Genomic DNA, 24467 nt, shown 5'->3' with positions numbered 1-24467 from the left:
CTAGGGAAGTGTTCCATACCTTTCCTACAATTGGAATCTAATATTCCCTTCCTTCATATCAATAATTGCACCAATCGTTCTAAGGAAAGGTCTACCAAGAATAATAGGACATGAAGGATTGCAATATATATCAAGAACGATGAAATCTACGGGCACATAATTCCTCTTTGCAACAATAAGAACATCACTGATCCTTCCGATAGGTTTCTTAATGTTGGAATCCGCAAGGTGCAAGTTTAAAGAGCAATCATCAAAATCATGGAAACCTAGCACATCACATAAAGTTTTCGGAATTGTGGAAACACTAGCACCTAAATCACATAAAGCATAGCATTCATGATCTTTAATTTTAATTTTAATAGTAGGTTCCCACTCATCATAAAGTTTTTTAGGTATAGAAACTTCCAATTCAAGTTTTTCCTCATAAGATTGCATCAAAGCATCGACAATATGTTTGGTGAAAGTTTATTTTGACTATAAGCATGAGGAGAATTCAACACGGGAAATACAATCTATTAAAGAAAAATTATCATAAATAAATTCCTTGAAATCCAAAATAGTGGGTTCAATGCTATGTAAAGTTTTGACCTCTCCAATCCCACTTTTACCAAATTTAGCATCAAGATCTAAAAACTCCGAATCATTGGGACGCCTCTTAACTAAAGTTGACTCATCTCCAGTCCCATCATTATCAAGATTCATATTGCAAAACAAAGATTTAGTAGGGGACACATCAGTAACTTTTAGATCTTCATCATTATTTTCATGAAAACTAAAAGAACACGCTTTTACAAAGCAATCTTTCTTAGCACGCATCCTAGCGGTTCTTTCTTTGCACTCATCAATGGAAGTTCTCATGGCTTTGAGAGACTCATTGATATCATGCTTAGGTGGAATCGATCTAAGTTTCAAAGAATCAACATCAATAGAAAGTCTATCGACGTTCCTAGCCAATTCATCAACTTTAAGCAATTTTTCTTCAAGCAAAGCATTAAAATTCTTTTGAGAGATCATAAATTATTTAACACTATTCTCAAAATCAGAGGGAATCTTATTAAAATTTCCATAAGAGTTGTTGTAGGAATTACCATAATTATTAGAGGAATTACTAGGGAACGACCTAGAATTAAAGTTTCCTTTATACGCGTTGTTACCAAAATTATACCTACCTACAAAATTCACATACATAGATTCATTATTATTCTCAATCAAAGTAGACAAAGGCATATCATTAGGACCAATCGGAGCACTCTTAGTAGCAAACAATTTCATAAGTTCATCCATCTTTCCACTTAAAACATTAATTTCTTCTATAGCATGAACTTTTTTACTAGTAGATCTTTCGGTGTGCCATTTAGAATAATTAACCATAATATTATCAAGGAGTTTAGTAGCTTCTCCTAAAGTGATTTCCATAAAAGTGCCTCCCATGGCCGAATCTAAAAGATTTCTAGAAGCAAAATTCAATCCGGCATAAAAAATTTGTATGATCATCCATAAATTCAAACCATGTGTAGGACAATTGCGAATCATTAATTTCATTCTTTCCCAAGATTGGGCAACATGCTTATTATCAAGATGTTTAAAATTCATAATATCATTTCTAAGAGAGATAATCTTAGCGGGAGGAAAATACATAGAGATAAAAGCATCTTTGCACTTATTCCATGAATCAATACTATTTTTATGCAAAGACGAAAACCAAGTTTTAGCACTATCTCTAAGTGAAAATGGAAATAACTTCAATTTAACAATATCATTATCCGTATCTTTCTTCTTTTGCATATCACACAAATCAACAAAGTTGTTTAGGTGAGTAGTGACATCTTCACTAGGAAGTCTCGAGAATTGATCTGTCATAACAAGATTCTACAAAGCAGCATTGATTTCACAAGATTTAGCATCATTAAGAGGAGAAATCGGCGTGCTAAGAAATCATTATTATTGGTATTGTAAAAGTCACACAATTTGGTATTATCTTGAGCCTTCGTGACAAGCAATCCAACACACAAGCACACAAAAGGCAAGCGAAAGAGAGAGGCGAACGGGAAAGAGAGGACGAATAAAATGGCAAGGGTGAACTGGGTGAGAGGAAAATGAGAGGCAAATGGCAAATAATGTAATGCGAGGGAGATGAGTTTGTGATGGGTACTTGGTATGTCTTGACTTGAGCGAAGACCTCCCCGGCAACGGCGCCAGAAATCCTTCTTGCTACCTCTTGAGCACTATGTTGGTTTTCCCTTGAAGAGGAACAACGGCACCAGAAATCCTTCTTGCTACCACTTGAGCACTGCGTTGGTTTTCCCTTGAAGAGGAAAGGGTGATGCAGCAAAGTAGCATAAGTATTTCCCTCAGTTTTTGAGAACCAAATTATCAATCCAGTAGCAGGCTCCTCAAAAGTCTCACGCACCTACACAAACAAACAAGAACCTCACAACCAACGTGATAAAGGGGTTGTCAATCCCTTCACGGAAACTTGCAAAAGTGAGATCTGATAGAGATAATAAGATAAGATAAATATTTTTGGTATTTTTATGATATAGATTGGAAAGAAAAAGATGCAAATAAAAGTAGATCAGAAAACTTATATGATAAAAGATAGACCCGGGGGCCATAGGTTTCACTAGTGGCTTCTCTCAAGATAGCATAAGTATCACATCCGCAACAAGTAGATCAAAACGATTCTGCATCTACTACTATTACTCCAAACATCGACCGACTCCTGCCTGTATCTAGAGTATTAATTTTATAAGAACAGAGTAACGCATTAAGAAAGATGACATGATGTAGAGGGATAAACTCAAACAATATGATATAAAACCCATCTTTTTATCCTCAATGACAACAATACAATACATGCCTTGCTGCCCCTGCTGTCACTGGGAAAGAACACCGCAAGATTGAACCCAAAGCTAAGCACTTCTCCCATTGCAAGAAAGATCAATCTAGTAGGCCAAACCAAACTGATAATTCGAACAGACTTGCAAAGATAACTAATCACACATAAAAGAATTCAGAGGAGATTCAAATATTTCTCATAGATGAACTTGATCATAAACCCACAATTCATCGGATCTCGACAAACACACTGCAAAAAGAGTTACATCGAATAGATCCCCAAGAAGATTGAGGAGAACTTTGTATTGAGATTCAAAGAGAGAGAAGAAGCCATCTAGCTAATAACTATGGACCCTAAGGTCTGTGGTAAACTACTCACAACTCATCGGGGAGGCCTTGGACATGATGTAGAGGCCCTCCGTGGTCGATTCCCCCTCCGGCGGAGTGCCGGCGAAGGCTCCAAGATGGGATCTCGCGGATACACAAGGTTGAGGCGGTGGAAATATTTTTTTGTGGTGCTCCTGGATGTTTTTAGGGTACGTGGATATATATAGGAGGAATAAGTAGGTCGGTTGAGTGACGAGGGGCCCACGAGGGTGGGGTCGCGCCCACCCCCTTAGGGCACGCCGGGCACCCTCGTGGCCGCCTCGTTTGCTGCTCGACGTCCACGCCAAGTCTCTTGGATTGCGTTTGTTCCGAAAAGATCGTTCCCGAAGGTTTCATTCCGTTTGGACTCCATTTGATATTCTTTTTCTTCGAAACACTGAAATAGGCAAAAAAACAACAGTTCTGGTTGGGCCTCCGGTTAGTAGGTTAGTCCCAAAAATGATATAAAAGTGTAAAGTAAAGCCCATAAACATCCAAACTGGGTAATATAATAGCATGGAACAATAAAAAATTATAGATACATTGGAGACGTATCATTCACCCAAAGTAATTTCCATAAAAGTACCGCCCGCGGCAGAATCTAAAATATTACGAGAAACAAAATTCAATCCTGCATAAAAAATTTGTATGATCATCCAAAGATTTAACCCATGAGTTGGGCAATTCCTTAGCATCAATTTCATCCTTTCTCAAGATTGTGCAACATGCTCATGGTCAAGTTGCTTGAAATTCATGATCTGGGTTCTATGGGAAGTAATTTTTGTGGGCGGAAAATACTTATTAATAAAATCAACCTTGCACTTGTTCCAAGAATTGATACTATTGTGAGGCATAGAAGAAAACCCAATTTTTGCATGATCTCGCAAAGAAAACAAAAATAATTTCAACTTCACAACATCATTGTCCACATCTTTTTTCTTCTACAGATAGCATAATTCCATGAATGTGTTAAGATGGGATGCGACATCCTCATTAGGAGTACTGGCAAATTGATCTTTCATAACAAGATTCAGCAAAGCAGTATTAATATCACAAGACTCCGCACTAGCGGTGGGAGCAGGAATCGGGGTGGTAATAAAATCATTGTTGTTGGTATTTGAGAAATCACACAACAAGATTGCACTCCAAAACGGATCTGGCAAAAAAACGGCGAACGAAAAAAAAGGGCGAATAAAATGACAAAATTTTGTGAAGTGGGGGAGAGGAAAACGAGATGCAAATGGCAAATATTGTAAATTGCGACGAGATGAGATTTGTGATTAGGAACCTGGTTGATGTTGAAGATCCTCCCAGGCAACGGTGCAAGAAATTCCTTTTGGTGTCTACTAGAACTACGTCGGTATTTCCCTAAAGAGGAAGGGATGATGCAGTATAGCAACGGTAGGTATTTCCCTTATTGATGAGACCAACCTTATCGAACCAGTAGGAGAACCTCCTCACACCACATAAATAGCCCCTGCACACGAATAACAAATACTCACAACCTCTTGTGTTAAAGGGGTTGTCAATCCCTTTCGGGTACGGCGCCTCAAGATAGGCAGATAACGTGAGATAAAACTGGTAGAAGGATAAATAGATCGCGGAACAAATAAATTGCTGCAAGGTATTTGTATTTTTAGTTTGATATATCTGAAAACAAAAGCAACGAAAAATAGATCGCAAGGCAAATATGAGGAAAAGAGACCCGGGGGCCGTAGGTTTCACTAGCGGCTTCTCTTGAGAAAAATAGCAAACGGTGGAAAAACAATTACTGTTGGGCGATTGATAGAACTTCAAGTAATCATGATGATATCCAGGCATTGATCACGTCCAAGATTGGTAGACCGACTCCTGCCTGCATCTACTACTATTACTCCACACATCGACCGCTATCCAGCATGCATCTAGTGTATTAAGTTCATGGAAAAATGGAGTAATGCAATAAGAACAATGGCATGATGTAGACAAGATCTATTTATGTAGAAATACAGCTCATCCCGTTGTCCTTAATAGCAACGATACATACGTGTCGTTTCCCTTTCTATCACTGGGATCAAGCACCGTAAGATCGAACCCATTACAAAGCACCTCTTCCCATTGCAAGATAAATAGATCAAGTTGGCCAAACAAAACCAAAATATCAGAGAAGAAATATGAGGCCATAAACAATCATCCATATAAGAGATCAAAGTGGACTTAAATAACTTTCATGGACGAAAACATAGATCTGATCATAAACTCAAAGTTCATCGGATCCCAACAAACACACCGCAAAAAGACTTACATCACATGGATCTCCAAGAGACCATTATATTGATAATCAAGAAAGAGAGAGAGAGAGGAAGCCATCAATATACTAACTACAGACCCGTAGGTCTATAAAGAACTACTGATGCATCATCGGAGAGGCACAATTGGACATGATGCACCCCTCCGTGTTGGTGTCAAGATTGGATCTGGTGTTCCTGGACTCTACGGCGGCTAGAATTGATTTTCGTCCACTCCCCTAGGGTTTCTGGAATATTGGAGAATTTATAGAGCAAAGAGGCGGTGCGGGAGGCCAACAAGGAGGGCACAACCCACCGGGGCGCACCTAAGCCCACAGGGGCGCCATGGTGGATTGTGCTACCCTCGGAGCTCCCCTCCGGTGCATTCCTGGCCCACTGGATGTCTTCTGGACCAAAACAAATCCACAAAAAGTTTCGCTGCATTTGGACTCCGTTTGGTATTGATTTCTTGTGATGTAAAAAAGATGCAGAAAACAACAACTGGCACTGGGCACTATGTCAATAGTTTAGTACCAACAAATGATATAAAATGACTATAAAATGATTGTAAAACATCCAAGAATGATAAAATAATAGCATGGAACAATAAAAAATCATAGATACATTGGAGACGTATCAACCCTTTATACGCTTCGGACATTTACTGGCCGAGACCCTTGAACAGGTCTTGCTGGAGTCTGCTATGTGGTCTGGGCCACATTGATAGAGTCATGATTGCCGACTCTTTTACAGAGACATGTTGGTGTGAGGGCTCGAAGCCAAGTCGGTCTTTGGTAAAGCCGTTCTGGCATTTCAATGAATTTTGGCTCCTCGGTGGCCTAGGGAATCTTGAGTGCGTACTTATGCACCCTGGGGACATAGTGCCCCATCCAGAGAGGGCACGCAAGGAACCCATATCCCTATTTAGGGTGCGAGGGTAAGTGGCCGAGGTCGATTTGCGTAGCCCGCGTGCTCTTCGAAGAGCTAGTGGTGTGTTTATTGCTGCGGGCTGCCTCCTCGGATGCATGTACCTCGGCTATGAAAGCCGCGGTCTGCTCCTCGGTCCGGAGTGAGCGCTCGGTGTTACCATTGACTGTGATAATGCGGTTGGGTCCTGGCATTTTGAGCTGGAGATAAGCGTAATGCGGGACTCAATTAAAGGGTGTGAAGGCTGTCCGCCGTAAATGCGCTTGGTATTCGCTTCAAAAGAAGACGATGTCGAAGATTAACTCCTCGCTTTTGAAGTTCTCGGGCGAGCTGAAGACTACCTCCAGGGTGACCATTCCGGTACAGCGGGCTTCTTCACCTGGGATGACATGTTTAAAGGTGGTGGTGCTCGGCTTGTTGTAGGATGAGTCGTGCCCATCCTCCTAACCGTGTCCTCGTAAATGCGGTTGAGGCTGCGTCCTTCATCCATCAGGAAATGTGTTAGATGGTAACCATCGACAATTGGGTCCAGGATGAGTGCTGCCAATTTTGCCATGTCTGATGCTCGTAAAATGATTATGCTTGTCGAATGTGATCAGGTAAGCTGACCATGGGTTGACCATCAGGGCGACTGGGTCCAATGGGTAGACATTCCGAAATACAAGCTTACTCTCTCTTTTAGGGATATGAGTAATATCGATCATATTGACCATGGTTACGTGAGACGTCTCAACCGTATCTACTTTTCCATACACTTTTGCCCATGTTTTGGACTCTAACTTGCATGATTTGAATGAAACTAACCCGGACTGACGTTGTTTTCAGCAGAACTGCCATGATGTTGTCTTATGTGTAGAAAAGAAAAGTCCTCGGAATGTCCTGAAAATCCACGGAGTCACTTTTTGGAATTAATAAGAATTTCTGGGCGAAAGAAATACACCGGGGGGCCCACACCCTATCCACGAGACAGGGGGTACGCCCCCCCTATAGGGTGCGCCCTCCTATCTCGTGGGCCCCCTGGACCTCCACCGACCTCAACTCGAACTCCATATCTTCCATCTCGGGGAGAAAAAAATCAGAGAGAAACTTTCATCATGTTTTACGACACGGAGCCGCCGCCAAGCCCTAATCTCTCTTGGGAGGGCTGATCTGGAGTCCGTTCGGGGCTCCGGAGAGGGGGATTCGTCGCCGTCATCATCATCAACCATCCTCCATCACCAATTTCATGATGCTCACCGCCGTGCGTGAGTAATTCCATCGTAGGCTTCTTGGACGGTGATGGGTTGGCTGAGATTTACCATGTAATCAAGTTAGTTTTGTTAGGGTTTGATCCCTAGTATCCACTATGTTCTGAGATTGATGTTGCTATGACTTTGCTATGCTTAATGCTTGTCACTAGGGCCCGAGTGCCATGATTTCAGATCTGAACCTATTATGTTTTCATGAATATATGTGTGTTCTTGATCCTATCTTGCAATTCTATAGTCACCTATTATGTGTTATGATCCGACAACCCCGAAGTGACAATAATCGGGATACTTCTCGGTGATGACCGTAGTTTGAGGAGTTCATGTATTCACTATGTGTTAATGCTTTGGTCCGGTTCTCTATTAAAAGGAGGCCTTAATATCCCTTAGTTTCCACTAGGACCCCGCTATCATGGGAGGGTAGGACAAAAGATGTCATGCAAGTTCTTTTCCATAAGCATGTATGACTATTTACGGAATACATGCCTAGATTACATTGATGAACTGGAGCTAGTTCTGTGTCACCCTATGTTATAGCTATTATATGAGGAATCGCATCCGGCATAATTATCCATCACTGATCCATTGCCTATGAGCTTTTCACATATTGTTCTCCGCTTATTTACTTTTCCGTTGCTGCTATTACAACAACTACAAAAAACCCAAAAACTATTATCTTTGCTTTTGCCACCGTTACCTTTATTATCATACTACTTTGCTACTAAATACTTTGCTGCAGATACTATGTTATCCAGGTGTGGTTGAATTGACAACTCAACTGCTAATACTCAAGAATATTCTTTGGCTCCCCTTGTGTCGAATCAATAAATTTGGGTTGTACTTCACCCTCGGAAGCTGTTGCGATACCCTACACTTGTGGGTTATCAAGACTAATTTCTGGCGCCGTTGCCTGGGAGCATAGCTCTATTCTCTGAGTCATTTGGGATTTATATCTATTGATCACTATGAAGAACTTGAAAGATGCTAAAACCAAGATTTATCCCTCAACTACGAGGGGAGGTAAGGAACTGCCATCTAGCTCTGCACTAGATTCTCCTTTTGTTATGAGTAAGCTTGCGACACCTAAACCTGCTACTGCTATGAATTCTGATATGTAGCATGTTATTGATGATGCCACTTCTGCTATGCATTAGGTGAATTTCTGTGCGTGATACTACTTTGCCATTAGGTGAATTTCTTGATGAACAACTTGCTAGAGTTAGAGAGAATGAAATTATTGGAGATGCTATTATTGATGATAGTGATGATGAAAGTTCTCCCAGTGATTATGTACTGCCTGTTGTTCCTGAGGATTATGTTATGAATGAAGAAGCTGCTAGAGCTATCTTTGCTTGCAATGATAGATATGATCTTAAGAAGTTATTAGCTAAATGGAAGCAGCAGTCTCTTAATGCTAGAATGAAACCTGACCCTGCTTTTGCTACTTCACCTATCTGTGTTACTGATAAGGATTATGAATTCTGTGTTGACCCTGAGATTATTACTCTAGTTGAATCTGATCCTTTTTATGGCCTTGAATCTTAAACTGTTGTGGCACATCTTACCAAGTTGAATGATATAGCTACCCTGTTCACTCATGATGAAAAATCTCGCTATTTTTATATCCTTAAGATATTTCCATTCTCGTTAAAGGGTGATGCTAAGACTTGGTATAATTCTCTTGCTCCTGGTTGGGTGCATAGTCCCCAGGATATGATTTATTACTTCTCCGCTAAATATTTCCCTGCTCATAAGAAACAAGCTGCCTTGCGGGAAATATATAATTTTGTGCAAATCAAAGAAGAGAGTCTCCCAAAAGCTTGGGGGAGGCTTCTCCAGTTACTTAATGCTTTACCTGATCATCCTCTCAAGAAAAATGAAATACTTGATATCTTTTATAATGGACTAACCAATGCTTCCAAGGACTACTTGGATAGTTGTGCTGGTTGTGTTTTCAGGGAAAGAACAGTTGACGAAGCTGAATTACTATTGAATAATATGTTGACTAATGAAAATAATTGGACTCATCCTGAGCCAATTCCTGAGGAAATTCCAGAACCAATTGAGCCAACTCCCGAGCCTATTCCTAAACCCACTCCAAGAAGAGAGGTGTTTTATTTCTCAGTCCTGAAGATATGCAAGAAAAGGCAGGCCGATATTGACATTAGGTTTTAGGAGCCCGGGTAACATCCTGCCACACGTCTGCACTGCCGAGCTGTTGACCAGCTTGCCGTCATGAACGGTGGGGATTGAGTAGGACTGGTGCAGTCTCGACCCTTGATGTCTGCTAGAACTATGTCGGTATTTCCCCAAAGAGGAAGGGATGATGCAGTATAGCGACGGTAGGTATTTCCCTCAGTGATAAAACCAAGGTTATTGAACCACTAGGAGAACCTCCTCACACCACGGAAACAGCCCCTAAACAGAAATAACAAATATTCGCAACCCAACATGTTAAAGGGGTTGTCAATCCCTTTCGAGTACGGCGCCTCAAGATAGTCAAATAATGTGAGATAAAAGTGGTAGATAGGGTAAATAGATCGCGGAACAAATAAATTGCAGCAAGGTATTTTCGATTTTTGGTTTAATAGAAATGAAAATAAAAGCAAAGAAAAATAGATCGCAAAGGCATATATGATGAAAACAGACTCGAGGGCCGTAGGTTTCACTAGTGGCTTCTCTCGAGAAAAATAGCAAACGGTGGGAAAAAATTACTATTGGGCAATTGATAGAACTTCAAATAATCATGACGATATCCAGGCAATGATCATTATATAGGCATCACGTCCAAGATTAGTAGACTGACTCCTGCCTGCATCTACTACTATTACTACACACATCGACCGCTATCCAGCATGCATCTGTTGTATTAAGTTCATGGAAAAATGGAGTAATGTAATAAGAGTGATGACATGATTTATACAAGATCTATTTATGTAGAAATAGACCCCATCTTATTATCTTTAATAGAAACGATAGATACATGTCATTTCCCTATCTGTCACTGGAATCAACCACCGTAAGATTGAATCCATCACAAAGCACCTCTTCCCATTGCAAGATAAATAGAGCAAGTTGGCCAAACAAAACCCAAATATCAGAGAAGAAATATGAGGCTATAATCAATCATGCATATAAGAGATCAAAGAAGACTCAAATAACATTCATGGATAAAAACATAGATCGGATCGTAACTCAAAGTTCATCGGATCCTAACAAACACACCACAAAAAGACTTACATCATATGGATCTCCAAGAGACCGTTGTATTGATAATCAAGAGAGAGAGAGAGAGAGAGGAAGGCATCTAGCTACTAACTACGGACTCGTAGTTCTATAAAGAACTACTCACGAATCATCGGAGAGCCACCAATGGACATGATGCACCGCTCCGTGATGGTGTCTAGATTGGATCTGGTGTTTCTGGACTCTGTGGCGTCTGGAATTGATTTTTATCGGCTCCCTAGGGTTTTGGAATATTTGGGTATTTATTGAGCAAAGAGGCGGTGTGGGAGGCCAACGAGGAGGGCACAACCCACCGTGGCGCGCCCTAGTGGGTTGTGCTCCCCTCGGAGCTCCCCTCAGGTGCATTCCTGGCCCACTGGATGTCTTTTGGCCCAAAAAAATCACAAAAAGTTTCGCTGCATTTGGAATCCGTTTATTATTGATTTTCTATGATGCAAAAACAGCCACTGGTACTGGGCACTATGTTAATAGGTTAGTACCAAAAAATGATATAAAATGACTATAAAATGATTGTAAAACATCCAAGAATGATAATATAACAACATGAAAATATCAAAAATTATAGATATGTTGGAGATGTATCAGCATCCCCAAGCTTATCTCCGGCTCGTCCTCGAGTAGGTAAATGATAAAAACAAAAAATTTGATGTAGAATGTTCCTTAACATGTTCAACACAATTTTTTTCTTTATAGCATCAACATTTGGACTTTTATATGATTCAAAGCAATAGTCTAGTTTTGACATGAAGACTTTAATACTCAAGCATACCAACAAGCAACCATGTCTTTCAAAATATCAATAGTAAAGCAAGTTATCCCTAGCCCATTATGCTCAATCATTGATCCATTCATGAAACACGCTCGAATATTAGCTACACCCAATGCTCAAATACGATCATAGTGCCCCTTAGTTGGTGCTTTATAGGAGAAGATGGAGACTCAAATTCAAAATAAAAATTGCTTAAGTAAAAGAAAGGCCCTTCGCGGAGGGAAGTAGGGATTTGTAGAGGTGCCAGAGCTCAAAGCTTACATTAAGAGATAAAAACATTTTGGGAGGCATACATTTCCAACCAACAAAAATGACTTAGAGCTCCCAACACTTTCCATGCTAGATTCTTCATAGGCCTTTCCCAAACAGAAAATAAAGTTTATTCCCTTTTCCACCATTACTTTCACTTTCCACGGCTAACTGTATCCATGTGTGCCCTCCATAACAACACTTTCCAAGCAATTTTATTTGACAACATAAATTAAATTCATTTTTAATTTTGGGTCTGGGCATCCCAAATACCTTTGTCGTACTGTCATGCAATGACAAGTGAATAAACACTCATCATGAGAATAACACATCTAGCATGGAAAATATTGGCCACCCCTCACCGCCTGACGAGCAATACGAGCACACGAAAGAGAAATTTATTTTTGAAAATTAGAGATGCCACATGCAGATTTGCTTAAAACGGCACAGACATACCGCATATAGGTAGGTATAGTGTGCTCATATGGCAATACTGGTTTAAAGGGTTTTGGATGCACAAGTAGTGGTCATATTTAGTGCAAATTGAAGGCTAGCAAAATATTGAGAAGCGACCAACCAAAAAACAAAAAATCTCAAACCCAAGCATTAATCATAAGTAACACCAAATAATGCACAACAAGTAGGATATAAATTTCATTGCATAACTATTGACTTTCGTGCTTGCATGGGGAATCACAAAGCTTAACATCAATATTCTTACTAAAGCACAATTACTCATCAACATGACTCACATATCATATCGTCATATCTCAAAACCATTACTAAGAATAAAGTTTATTTTGTCCAATGATCTTTATGAAAGTTTTTATTATATCCTACTTGGATATCTATCACTTTGGGACTATTTTCATATGTTGCTTTTGATAAGCTCAAACAAATTTAAGTGAAGAACATGAGCAAAATATTTCTTTCTCTCAAAATAATCTATGTGAAGCAAGAGGGAATTGCTAAAAAAATTACTAACTCCCAAATAAATCTAAGTGAAGCATTATAGCGTTTCTTCAAAAAAAAAACAAAGCACACCGTGCTCAAAAAGATATAAGTGAAGTACTAGAGCAAATCCATGGCTCTAAAAATTTAAGTGAAGCATAGGAGCAAGCATAGCATAATTTTTGGCTCTCTCACAAAGGTGTGTTCAGCAAGGATTCAACACAAAGAAAAACATGCAAAGACTCATATCATACAAGACGCTCCAAGCAAAACTCATAATATGTGACGAATAAAAATATAGCTTCAAGTAAAATACCGATGGTTGTTAGAAGAAAGAGGGGATACCACTCGGGGGCATACCCAAGCTTAGTTGCTTGCTACTTCTTTAATATTATCTTGGGGTGCCTCGGGCATCCCCAAGCTTAGCCTTTTGCTAATCCTTATTCTTTAATCCATCGTAAGATCACCCAAAACTTGAAAACTTCAATCACACAAAACTCAACAAAACTTTCGTGAGATCCGTTAGTATAAGAAAGCAAACCACTAATATAAGTACTGTTGCAAACCTATTCATATTTTCTTTTTGCATTATATCTATTGTATTCCAACTTTTCTATGTCAAAAACTCATCAAATAAAACCATAGAATCATCAAAACAAGCATACAACGCAAAGAAAACAGAATCTGTCAAAAACAGAACAGTCTGTAGCAATATGGATATTTCGAATACTTATATAACTCTAAAAATATTGAGAAATTAGGAAAACCTGACAAATTTGTATATTAAAATTATGCAAAAAGAATTAACTCAAAATCACGTTTCTGTGATTTATGAAAATTATTTTCATGAGTGCATAAGTTTCTGTTTTTAAGCAAGATCAAATCAACTTTCACCCAAATCATCCCAAAGGCCTTGCTTGGCACAAACACTAATTTAAACCACAAAAACACATCTAACCAGTGGTATAATTGGGTATTTTATTGAAAACTGCAAGAAAAGCAAAAAGCAAAAAGATACAAGTTGGTTTCCTCCCAACAAGCACTATCGTTTTACGCCCCTAGCTAGGCATAACATGTAGGATCTAGGTTTTGTCATCTTTGGTTCTAGATCCATAAGATGCCCTCATGATTGATTCATATGGTGGCCTAATTATTGTTCTAGGGAAGTGTTCCATTCCCTTCCTCAGTGGAAATTGAAATTCGATATTGCCTTCTTTCATATCAATCACTGCACCAATATTACGTAAAACTGTCTACCAAGAATAACTGGACAAGACAGATTGCAATTAATATCAATGACAATAAAACTCAACAAGATTTTCACCCTCTGAATCATAGAGATGCCTTCCAACCAAAGTTGACTCTTCTCCAGTCCCTTTTTCATCTATCTTAATTTTATTAAACAAAGATCAATAGAAGACACGCCAATCGTTTTAATATCTTCATCACTTTTATGAAAGTAATCACTAGAAAACACTCATTCTAAAAATTCTCATTTAGCTCTAAGCCTAGCGGTTCTTTTCTTACTTTCATCCATGGAAACATAAAGAGCTTTAATTGATTCTTCAACTTTAGGCACATAAATTTTCATTTTGAGAGTTTCTACATCATGAGAAATTCTATCAATACTTCTAGACAAATCATCAACTTTATTCAACTTTTCTTCTATCGAAGTATTGAAAGACTTTTGAGTATTGATAAATTCTTTAATATTGTTCTCAAGATCAGAGGTGTTTCTATTATTATTGTAAGTAGGATTACCATAGGAACTGCCAGAATTATTAGAGGAATTAATAGGAAAATGCCTAGGATTAAAATTACCTCTATAAGCATTGTTATTGAAATCGTTTCGTGAGGCAAAATTCACATCTATGGCATCACTATTTTGCGCAATCAAAGTAGACAAAGGCACATCATTAAAATCAATAGGAGCACTTTTATTAGCAACCAACTTCATAAGAGCATCAACTTTTTCACTCAAAAAATTTATTTCTTCTACCAAATTGACTTTTTTACTAGTAGGAGCTCTTTCGGTATGCCATTGTGAGTAGTTTTCCACAATATTTTCTTGCAATTTAGTAGCTTCGCTGCTACCTCCTAAGCACTGTGTTAGTTTTCCCTTGAAGATGAAAGGGTGATGCATCAAAGTAGCGTAAGTATTTCCCTCAGTTTTTGATAACCAAGGTATTAATCCAGTAGGAGGCTCCTCAAAAGTCCCACGCACCTACACAAACAAATAAGAACCTCGCAACCAACGCGATAAAGGGGTTGTCAATCCATTCACGGAAACTTGCGAAAGTGAGATATGATAGAGATAATAAGATAAGGTAAATATTTTTTGTATTTTTATGGTATCGATTGGAAAGTAAAAGATGCAAATAAAAGTAGATCAAAAAACTTATATGATAAAAGATAGATCTGGGGGCCATAGGTTTCACTAGTGGATTCTCTCAAAATAGCATAAGTATTACGGTGGGTGAACAAATTACTGTCGAGCAATTGCTAGAGAAGTGCATAGTTATGAGGATATCTAGGCATGATCATGTGTATAGGCATCACGTCCGCAATAACTAGATCGAAACGATTTTGCATCTACTACTATTACTCCAGACATTGACCGACTCATGCCTGCATCTAGAGTATTAAGTTCATAAGAACAGAGTAACGCATTAAGAAAGATGACATGATGTAGAGGGATAAACTCAAGCAATATGATATAAACCCCATCTTTGTATCCTCGATGACAACAATACAATACGTGCCTTGCTGCCCCTGCTGTCACTGGGAAAGGACACCGCAAGATTGAACCCAAAGCTAAGCACTTCTCCCATTGCAAGAAAGATCAATCTAGTAGGCCAATCCAAACTGATAATTCGAAGAGACTTGCAAAGATAACTAATCACACATAAGAGAATTCAGAGGAGATTCAAATATTTCTCATAGATAAACTTGATCATAAACCCACAATTCATCAGATCTCGACAAACACACCGCAAAAAGAGTTACATCGAATAGATCTCCAAGAAGATCGAGGAGAACTTTGTATTGAGATTCAGAGAGAGAGAAGAAGCCATCTAGCTAATAACTATGGTCCCGAAGGTCTATGGTAAACTACTCACAACTCATCGGAGAGGCCTTGGAGATGATGTAGAGGCCCTTCGTGGTCGATTCCCCCTTCGGCGGAGCGCCGGCGAAGGCTCCAAGATATGATCTCGCGGATACACAAGGTTGCGGTGGTGGAAATACTTTTTCGTGGTGCTCCTAGATGTTTTCAGGTAACGTGGATACATATAGGAGGAAGAAGTAGGTCGGGTGCGCAACGAAGGGCCCACGAGGGTGGGGGCGCGCCCACCCCCTTAGGGCGCATCGGGCGCCCTCGTGGCCGCCTCGTTTGCTGCTTGATGTCCAATCCAAGTCTCCTGGATTGCGTTTGTTCCGAAGAGATCGTTCCCGAAGGTTTCATTCCGTTTGGACTCCGTTTGATATTCCTTTTCTTTGAAACACTGAAATAGGCAAAATAACAGCAATTCGGGCTGGGCCTCCGGTTAGTAGGTTAGTCCAAAAATGATATAAAAGTGTAAAGTAAAGCCCATAAACATCCAAAACGGGTAATATAATAGCACGGAACAATCAAAAATTATAGATACATTGCAGATATATCAAGCATCCCCAAGCTTAATTCCTGCTCGTCCTCGAGAAGGTAAATGATAAAAACAGAATTTTTGATGTGGAATGCTACCTAGCATAATTCTCAATGTAATTTTCTTTATTGTGGCATGAATGTTCAGATCCAAATGATTCAAAATAAAAGTTTATATTGACATAACAAATAGTAATACTTCAAGCATACTAACAAAGTAATCATGTCTTCTCAAAATAACATGGTTTTAGTAGGTTCATTCCCACAAAATCATATAGTTAGGCTATATTTCATTTTCATTACAAAAAAATACTCCCATCAAGAACAACCTCGGTTTCAGCCAAGCAATTGGTTCATACTTTTTAACGTGCTTCGGCTTTTTTTCAACTCTCACGCAATACATGAGCATGAGCCATGGATATAACACTATGGGTGGAATAGAATATGATGATGGAGGTTTGTGTTGAGAAGACAAAAAAGGAGAAAGTTTCACATTGACGAGGCTAATCAATGGGCTATGGAGATGCCCATCAATTGATGTCAACATGAGGAGTAGGGATTGCCATGCAACGGATGCACTAGAGCTATAAATGTATGGAAGCTCAACAAAAGAAACTAGTGGGTGTGCTCATGAAGACCTAGGGCATTTTGAGGAAGCCCATTGTTGGAATATACAAGCCAAGTTCTATAATGAAAAATTCCCACTAGTATATGAAAGGGACAACATATGAGACTCTCTATATGAAGAACATGGTGCAACTTTGAGGCACAAGTGTGGAAAAGGATAGTAACATTGTCCCCTCTTTTATTTCTTTTCTTTTGTTTTGGGCCTTCCCCTTTTGTTATTTGTCCTTTTTTTCTTTTTTTCTTGGCCTTTCTTTTTTATTTGGCCTTTCTATTTTTTCTAAATTTTATTTGCGGATAATGCTCTAATAATGATGATCATCACACTTCTATTTATTTACAAATCATAAATTACAACTTGAAACTAGAACAAAATATGACTATATGAATGCCTCCGGCGGTGTACTGGGATGGACAATGAATCAAGAGTGACATGTATGAAAAATTATGAAGGTGGCTTTGCCAGAAATACGATGTCAACTACATGATCATGCAAGGCAATATGACAATGATGATGCGTGTCATGATAAACGGAACGGTGGAAAGTTGCATGGCAATATATCATGGAATGGCTATGGAAATGCCATGATAGGTAGGTATGGTGGCTGTTTTGAGGAAGATATAAGGAGGTTTATGTGTGATAGAGCGTATCGTATCACGGGGTTTGGATGCACCGACGAAGTTTTCACCAACTCTCAAGGTGAGAAAGGGCAATGCACGGTACCGAAGAGGCTAGCAATGATGGAAAGGTAAGAGTGCGTATAATCCATGGACTCACATTAGTCATAAAGAACTCATATACTTATTGCAGAAGTTTTATTAGCCCTCGAAGCAAAGTACCACTAAGCATGCTCCTAGGGGAAGGGTTTGTAGTAGTTAACCATCGCGCGATCCCGACCTCCACTCATAAGGAAGGCAACCAAAAGAGCATCCCATGCAACAAATTTGTTACACAACTTTTACCATACGTGCATGCTACGGGACTTGCCAACTTCAACACAAGTATTCTTTAAATTCACAATTACCCAACTATAATGACTCTAATATCACCACCTCTATATCTCAAAACAATTATCAAGCATCAAATTGATCATAGCATCCAGTTCACTTCATATGATAGTTTTTATTATACCCAACTTGGATGCCCATCATTCTAGGACCAATTTTTTAACCATAGCAAATACCGTGCTGTTCTAAAAGACTCTTAAAGTAATATAAGTGAAGCATGATAGACCAACAATTTCTACAAAATTAGACCACCATCGTGCTCTAAAAGATATAAGTGAAGCACTAGAGCAAAATTATCTAGCTCAAAAGATATAAGTGAAGCACATAGAGTATTCTAATAAATTCCAAATCATGTGGGTTTCTCCCAAAAGGTGTGTACAGCAAGGATAGTTGTGGTAATCTAAAAAGAAAAGACTCATATCATAAAAGGCGCTCCAAGCAAAACACATATCATGTGGCGAATAAAAATATAGCTCCAAGTAAAGTTACCGATGGACGAAGACGAAAGAGGGGATGCCTTCCGGGGCATTCCCAAGCTTAGGATTTTGGTTATCCTTGGATTATCTTGGGGTGCAATGGGAATCCCCAAGCTTAGGCTCTTGCCACTCCTTATTCCATAGTCCATCAAATCTTTACCCATAACTTGAAAACTTCACAACACAAAACTCAACAGGAAATGTCATAAGCTCCGTTAGTGCAAGAAAGAAAAACCACCACATAAGGTACTGTAATGAACTCATTATTTATTTATATTGGTGTTAAAACTACTATATTCCAAATTCTCTATGACTCATACCCCCCGATATTAGCCATAGATGCATCAAAATAAGAAAACAACACACGAAAAACATAATCGGTGAAAAACAGAACAGTGTGTAGCAATCTGTGACTTTCGAATACTTATGGAACACTAAAACTCCTACCAAAATAGGAATTCCTAGGCAATGTGTCTACTGATCTACTGCAAAAAGAATCAACTCAAAAGCACGTTTCTGTGATTTACTAAAATTATTCTCGTGCGTGCAAAAGTTTTTCTTTTTCAGTAGAATCAAATTAACTATCACCGTAGGTTATCCTATAGGTTCTACTTGGCACAAACACTAATTAAAACATAAAACCACATCTAAACATAGGCTAGATGAAATATTTATTATTAAACAGAAGCAAAAAAGCAAGGAACAAAAATAAAATTGGGTTCCCAACAAGCGCTATCGTTTAACGCCCCTAGCTAGGCATAAAAGCGAGAATAGATCTAAGTAGTGCCATCTTTGGCAATCAATTCATATGTGGCACTCATAATGGATTCATAAGGTAATTTAACTTTATTTCTAGGGAAGTGTTCCATACCTTTCCTTCAATTGGAATCTAATATTCCCTTCCTTCATATCAATAATTGCACCAATCGTTCTAAGGAAAGGTCTACCAAGAATAATAGGACATGAAGGATTGCAATATATATCAAGAACGATGAAATCTACGGGCACATAATTCCTCTTTGCAACAATAAGAACATAACTGATCCTTCCCATAGGTTTCTTAATGTTGTAATCCGCAAGGTGCAAGTTTAAAGAGCAATCATCAAAATCATGGAAACCTAGCACATCACATAAAGTTTTCGGAATTGTGGAAACACTAGCACCTAAATCACATAAAGCATAGCATTCATGATCTTTAATTTTAATTTTAATAGTAGGTTCCCACTCATCATAAGGTTTTCTAGGTATAGAAACTTCCAATTCAAGTTTTTCCTCATAAGATTGCATCAAAGCATCGACAATATGTTTGGTAAAAGCTTTATTTTGACTATAAGCATGAGGAGAATTCAACACGGGAAATACAATCTATTAAAGAAAAATTATCATAAATAAATTCCTTGAAATCCAAAATAGTGGGTTCAATGCTATGTAAAGTTTTGACCTCTCCAATCCCACTTTTACCAAATTTAGCATCAAGATCTAAAAACTTCGAATCATTGGGACGCCTCTTAACTAAAGTTGACTCATCTCCAGTCCCATCATTATCAAGATTCATATTGCAAAACAAAGATTTAGTAGGGGACACATCAGTAACTTTTAGATCTTCATCATTATTTTCATGAAAACTAAAAGAACACGCTTTTACAAAGCAATCTTTCTTAGCACGCATCCTAGCGGTTCTTTCTTTGCACTCATCAATGGAAGTTCTCATGGCTTTGAGAGACTCATTGATATCATGCTTAGGTGGAATCGATCTAAGTTTCAAAGAATCAACATCAATAGAAAGTCTATCGACGTTCCTAGCCAATTCATCAACTTTAAGCAATTTTTCTTCAAGCAAAGCATTAAAATTCTTTTGAGAGATCATAAATTATTTAACACTATTCTCAAAATCAGAGGGAATCTTATTAAAATTTCCATAAGAGTTGTTGTAGGAATTACCATAATTATTAGAGGAATTACTAGGGAACGACCTAGAATTAAAGTTTCCTCTATACGCGTTGTTACCAAAATTATACCTACCTACAAAATTCACATACATAGATTCATTATTATTCTCAATCAAAGTAGACAAAGGCATATCATTAGGACCAATCGGAGCACTCTTAGTAGCAAACAATTTCATAAGTTCATCCATCTTTCCACTTAAAACATTAATTTCTTCTATAGCATGAACTTTTTTACTAGTAGATCTTTCGGTGTGCCATTTAGAATAATTAACCATAATGTTATCAAGGAGTTTAGTAGCTTCTCCTAAAGTGATTTCCATAAAAGTGCCTCCCGTGGCCGAATCTAAAAGATTTCTAGAAGCAAAATTCAATCCGGCATAAAAAATTTGTATGATCATCCATAAATTCAAACCATGTGTAGGACAATTGCGAATCATTAATTTCATTCTTTCCCAAGATTGGGCAACATGCTCATTATCAAGATGTTTAAAATTCATAATATCATTTCTAAGAGAGATAATCTTAGCGGGAGGAAAATACTTAGAGATAAAAGAATCTTTGCACTTATTCCATGAATCAATACTATTTTTATGCAAAGACGAAAACCAAGTTTTAGCACGATCTCTAAGTGAAAATGGAAATAACTTCAATTTAACAATATCATTATCCGTATCTTTATTCTTTTGCATATCACACAAATCAACAAAGTTGTTTAGATGAGTAGCGACATCTTCACTAGGAAGTCTCGAGAATTGATCTTTCATAACAAGATTCAACAAAGCAGCATTGATTTCACAAGATTTAGCATCATTAAGAGGAGCAATCGGCGTGCTAAGAAATCATTATTATTGGTATTGTAAAAGTCACACAATTTGGTATTATCTTGAGCCTTCGTGACAAGCAATCCAACACACAAGCACACAAAAGGCAAGCGAAGGAGAGAGGCGAACGGGAAAGAGAGGGCGAATAAAATGGCAAGGGTGAACTGGGTGAGAGGAAAACGAGAGGCAAATGGAAAATAATGTAATGCGAGGGAGATGAGTTTGTGATGGGTACTTGGTATGTCTTGACTTGAGCAAAGACCTCCCCGGCAACGGCGCCAGAAATCCTTCTTGCTACGTCTTGAGCACTGCGTTGGTTTTCCCTTGAAGAGGAACAACGGCGCCAAAAATCCTTCTTGCTACCTCTTGAGCACTGCGTTGGTTTTCCCTTGAAGAGGAAAGGGTGATGCAGCAAAGTAGCATAAGTAGGAGGCTCCTCAAAAGTCTCACGCACCTACACAAACAAACAAGAACCACGCAACCAACGCGATAAAGGGGTTGTCAATCCCTTCACGGAAACTTGCAAAAGTGTGATCTGATAGAGATAATAAGATAAGATAAATATTTTTGGTATTTTTATGATATAGATTGGAAAGTAAAAGATGCAAATAAAAGTAGATCGGAAAACTTATATGATAAAAGATAGACCCGGGGGCCATAGGTTTGACTAGTGGCTTCTCTCAAGATAGCATAAGTATCACATCCGCAACAAGTAGATCGAAACGATTCTGCATCTACTACTATTACTCCGAACATCGACCGACTCCTGCCTGTATCTAGAGTATTAATTTTATAAGAACAGAGTAACGCATTAAGAAAGATGACATGATGTGGAGGGATAAACTCAAGCAATATGATATAAAACCCATCTTTTTATCCTCAATCACAACAATACAATACATGCCTTGCTGCCCCTGCTGTCACTGGGAAAGGACACCGCAAGATTGAACCCAAAGCTAAGCACTTCTCCCATTGCAAGAAAGATCAATCTAGTAGGCCAAACCAAACTGATAATTCGAAGATACTTGCAAAGATAACTAATCACACATAAAAGAATTCAGAGGAGATTCAAATATTTATCATAGATAAACTTGATCATAAACCCACAATTCATCAGATCTCGACAAACACACCGCAAAAAGAGTTACATCGAATAGATCTCCAAGAAGATTGAGGAGAACTTTGTATTGAGATTCAAAGAGAGGGAAGAAGCCATCTAGCTAATAACTATGGACCCGAAGGTCTGTGGTAAACTACTCACAACTCATCGGGGAGGCCTTGGAGATGATATAGAGGCCCTCCGTGGTCAATTCCCCCTCCGGCGGAGTGCCGGCGAAGGCTCCAAGATGGGATCTCGCGGATACACAAGGTTGAGGCGGTGGAAATATTTTTTCGTGGTGCTCCTGGATGTTTTCAGGGTACGTGTATATATATAGGAGGAAGAAGTAGGTCGGTTGAGCGACGAGGGGCCCACGAGGGTGGGGGGTGCGCCCACCCCCTTAGGGCACGCCGGGCACGCTCGTGGCCGCCTCGTTTGCTGCTCGACGTCCACTCCAAGTCTTTTGGATTGCGTTTGTTCCGAAAAGATCGTTCCCGAAGGTTTCATTCCGTTTGGACTCCGTTTGATATTCCTTTTCTTCGAAACACTGAAATAGGCAAAAAAACAGCAGTTCTGGTTGGGCCTCCGGTCAGTAGGTTAGTCCCAAAAATGATATAGAAGTGTAAAGTAAAGCCCATAAACATCCAAACTGCGTAATATAATAGCATGGAACAATAAAAAATTATAGCTACGTTGGATATGTATCATTCACCCAAAGTAATTTCCATAGAAGTACTGCCCGCTGTAGAATCTAAAATATTACGAGAAACAAAATTCAACCCTGCGTAAAAAATTTGTATGATCATCCAAAGATTTAACCCATGAGTTGGGCAATTCCTTAGCATCAATTTCATCCTTTCTCAAGATTGTGCAACATGCTCATGGTCAAGTTGCTTGAAATTCATGATCTGGGTGATTTTTGTGGGCGGAAAATACTTAATAATAAAAGCATCCTTGCACTTGTTCCAAGAATTGATGCTATTGTGAGGCATAGAAGAAAACCCAATTTTTGCACGATCTCGCAAAGAAAACAAAACTAATTTCAACTTCACAACATCATTGTCCACATCTTTTTTCTTCTATAGATCGCATAATTCCACGAATGTGTTAAGATGGGACGCGACATTCTCATTAGGAGTACTGGCAAATCGATCTTTCATAACAAGATTCAACAAAGCAGTATTAATATCACAAGACTTCGCACTAGCGGTGGGAGCAGGAATCGGGGTGCTTATAAAATCATTGTTGTTGGTATTTGAGAAATCACACAACAAGATTGCACTCCAAAACGGATCTGACAAAAAACGGCGAACGAAAAAAAAGGGCGAATAAAATGACAAATTTTTGTGAAGTGGGGGACAGGAAAACGAGATGCAAATGGCAAATATTATAACTTGAGACGAGATGAGATTTGTGATTAGGAACCTGGTTGATGTTGAAGACCCTCCCAGGCAACGGTACCAGAAATTCTTTTTGGTGTCTCCTAGAACTACGTCGGTATTTCCCTAAAGAGGAAGGGATGATGCAGTATAGCAACAGTAGGTATTTCCCTTATTGATGAGACCAACCTAATCGAACCAGTAGGAGAACCTCTTCACACCACATAAATAGCCCCTGCACACAAATAACAAATACTCGCAACCTATTGTGTTAAAGGGGTTGTCAATCCCTTTCGGGTACGGCGCCTCAAGATAGGCAGATAACGTGAGATAAAAGCGGTAGAAGGATAAATAGATCGCGGAACAAATAAATTGCAGCAAGGTATTTTGTATTTTTAGTTTGATATATCTGAAAACAAAAGCAATGAAAAATAGATCGCAGGGCAAATATGATGAAAAGAGACCCGGGGGCCGTAGGTTTCACTAGCGGCTTCTCTTGAGAAAAATAGCAAACGGTGGAAAAACAATTACTGTTGGGAGATTGATAGAACTTCAAATAATCATGATGATATCCAGGCATTGCTCACGTCCAAGATTGGTAGAGTGACTCC

This window comes from Triticum aestivum, chromosome 4A, assembly GCF_018294505.1.
Source record: "Triticum aestivum cultivar Chinese Spring chromosome 4A, IWGSC CS RefSeq v2.1, whole genome shotgun sequence".
Classification (NCBI taxonomy): Eukaryota; Viridiplantae; Streptophyta; class Magnoliopsida; order Poales; family Poaceae; genus Triticum; species Triticum aestivum.
This window is presented reverse-complemented; position numbering follows the sequence as displayed.